Raw genomic sequence first — 3,730 nt, 5'->3', positions numbered from 1 at the left:
GCACTGTCAATTTCACCATCATACTACAGTGGAACATTGATGTAGATCCCCCCCCCCGCCCCGCTCCCGCCCGCTCCCGCCCCGCCCCGCCCCGCCCCGTCCCAACCTAATATGCCTTGGCGACCCACGTGTTATCTGGTCCATTATTATTGGACAAGCTAGAAACCTCTTGTCCATTGACGTTCTTTGTAAACATTTAAATGAATCTTCGGCATATTCATTGTTTAGAATATGTTATTTCAACATTTCAATGAAACTTTGTTTAAAATAGTTAGGCTACAATTACTTTTAACTTAGGCCTACATATTTATTTCCCAACGAGATTTCCCACAAGTAATAAACTTTTCGAATAAAAGGTAAATAGTATAAAAAAAAAGTCTTGCCTAAATTTGCTCTCATTGAGAATGGGTAGTGTTGGATTAAAAAAAGACCCTGACATGAATTTGCTCTGAATATGGCAATACTCGACATAGGACCTATATAAGTCTGATCTTAATTCAAACATGCAAGCCTATTATGTCCGACGTTGAAACCATTGTCAATTCAACTGCCGTGTTTTTGCGGAAATTACATATCCTCTTAAAACTTCATAACCAAGGATAACATGGGTCGGTTCACATTTGATGCAAACTCCATAATCATAAATGATCAATTTAAGTTCCAAGTTTACTGAGGGCTATCTGATAATCTTGAACTATCTTAGAGAATATACAAAACATCAGAATTTCTTTTTACGCGGCGCACTTTACCTATACCTGTGGTCTTCATCAACATTTTGAGACATATTTGAGTAAACTCACACCCCACACACACAAACAGTTAAGATCATGTTATTTCTTTGATTTTAATTTGAAAACGACAACGAAAAAAAAGATTTGATCTATTGTATTTAATTCAGGGGAAGTATATGCCTATAATTATACAACAGGCTAAATTTCAGTGGAATCGTTTGTCTCGATCCGATCCTCGTGACTGTCGGACTCCTTCACATCCGAGTCCGAGTCTTGGTTCTGCACAGCCGAGTCCGAATCCTTATATGCTTAATGGGCTCGAGTCCGGCGTCGGACTCAAATACCTTTTAAGATATATATTTGGTCAAGGTTTGAAGTTTGAATCTTTACGTTGACTAATACAATAATAGTCTAATTTTCTACATGACAGTGATATTGGCGGTTATTTTGTCAACACGCGTTATGACCAAAACAATTTTGACTTTACTAAGCTTTGACCCTTGATTCTATGACCTCACATAAAAGCACAATAGCTTATGCCCATGCATACAAGTTTACCGTACAGAATTACATAATTATGTGGTTTGAATTTCACGACACTTACGATAGAAACACCCAGTTGGGATAATATTTGTTGGATACTATACCGGCCGCGGCATGTCCCGCTTCAGAGCACTGGTAGCATAGGTGTAGGAGCCCAATTTGATTGGGGGTGGGGTGGGGGGGGGGAGGCTGTAACGACTTGCTCGAAAAATATAACCAACATTTTTCGGGCGCTTCGCGCGCGTGCAACATCTGAAAGTCAGTGGCGTCACCAGACTTTTCAGTCTGGGGGGGGGGCACAGGGGGGCACCAGCATTTGATGGGGGGGGACCTAGGTGGATACGGATCGCCGTCCTGGGGGAGGGGTCTAAGGGGAGGGGGTGCCCCCTCCAGGCGCGGCAGAACGGGAAAATTATTGGGGGGGGGGGCTAATGTGTAGAGACTATCTAAGCGGAGCGCCACCATCGGTTGGCGCGGAGCGTACAAGAAATTTTGGGGTTTTTCAAACCCCCAGATGGCCGGAAACGGCACTTCCCGAGTGTTTTATGCTGCGAATACCTAGCCCTAAAATATGGGTCTCAAGCCTGCAATTTCTCAGATTGCACGTAAAAGTCTGTAAAAACATTGTAATTTGTATATTCGATGGTGTTTTAAGAGAGTAGCTGTTACTCGTAGTGTACTCGCAAAGACGTTTTTGAGTGTAGTAAGGGGATGTTGGAGAACTGGCTGAAATGAAGCAAGTCCTTGGCCTAAGACGAATTTGTGTTGCGCTTACCGGTACTCACACTCACTGCTTCCACTTTTCACGGGGCGTGAAGACGCGGTTGGGGTGACAATGTGGTCTATAGCCAGGGGACGGGCCGAGGGTCCCCCCAGCATTTACTAAAATTATTACACCTATATAGTATACGTGTGCATCGGACAGATCGACAAGTATGCATTGAAAAATGGGCAGATGCACGTTTCGGAGCCTTGGTAAATATTGGGGGGGGGGGGCTTATCATGCATTTGCTCCCTCAACTTTTTCATTGGGGGCTGAGCCCCCCAAGCCCCCCGGTGCCGCCGCCACTGCCCCCCTCCCCTTTGGAAAATTTTCGCATACGGAGGATGGGCTAGATGCAAAATGCTGCCACATTTGATGCTAAATTCGATCTGAAGATATCTCCAGAAATTGCTATTTTTGAGGTAATGAATTTAACAAGGGGCAGAATTTTGCAGAGGATATGAACCACATGCTGTCGATATTATGCCTAACCCTATATCAATAGAACCTACATTTGTTGAATTAATGTGTGCATGACCCCCGACTCCTTTCTTGTCTTTCTCGTTTTCGCCCATTATCTGTTAAGATGTAACAGGTTCCAGCATCGTTATTGGCTCCTATCAGGGATCTCACCATGCAATCCAAAGTTTGATCACACATCGAGTATGGCTCAGTATGCAGGTGTGAACATTCGCCATTTGTTCCTACAAGCATCTAACCTCAAATGACCTCTGCACCCCCTACACAACAGGGTTAATATATGGGTCCACAAATATAGGCAAGTATGGTGCCTGCGGACCCTCACATTCTCACATTTCGTCAGCTCCTAACCTGTCAACCTCAGACCAAGGCAACATATTGCAGTACCCTCCCTTCTCACAGTCATGTAGCTCGCGAAGCGGACGTGTATATCCGCTGGTATGGCGTGAGCACTGACACATTCAATGTAAATATCGACACCTGTTGTGATGGCGCAAGTCACGACTTCGATACCCGACGTTCAAGGATAAACTTTTTCATTTTTTCGTAGCTCATTTGAAGAAAATACGAATTACTGTGCTTCTTTTTCCTTATGAAAAACCAACTCAGATGATGGGAGTTGAATATAACAAAATATATATATATTTTTTTACCAACCCAAATCTCAGATGGGGGGGCACTCGGGGGGGCCCCCTGGCCCCCCCCCCTTGGCGACGCCACTGCTGAAAGTGCATATCATATAGGCATGCATCGGTAATTACATCGCATGCCAATTACATACAATCATATGCCGTGTTATTACCCCTTCCTTATTGGTTATAACTTTTGGGGAAGTCGTTACAATAACAATGATAATAATAATATAAGTTTAAACATTGAAAAACACATTGCAATTTTTCTTTCGGTAGGTGCCCTAAAAATTTTTCATTATAGGCCCTATTGCCAGAATCATTCACAAAAATATTTGGTTGGGAAGGCAGCAGCCCCCCCCCCCCCCCGCCTCCTACGCCTATGACTGGTAGCTAGTCTATCATGCCAAAGCGAGCAGTATGAATATTATGTTTCAACTAGATGAAGGTCAGGAAATGTTTGTACTGTCAAAATGAGTGCTCTGGAGCATGGTTATTAGCATAAGGAAATTGTCTCAACTTGCAAGCGTATTTGTTTACTTCTGTAGACTATTTTGACGAAGCGACTGTTTCTTGAAGACTAT

The sequence above is a fragment of the Apostichopus japonicus genome, chromosome 15, assembly GCF_037975245.1.
Source record: "Apostichopus japonicus isolate 1M-3 chromosome 15, ASM3797524v1, whole genome shotgun sequence".
NCBI lineage: Eukaryota > Metazoa > Echinodermata > Holothuroidea > Aspidochirotida > Stichopodidae > Apostichopus > Apostichopus japonicus.
Note: the sequence above shows the minus strand (reverse complement) of the source record.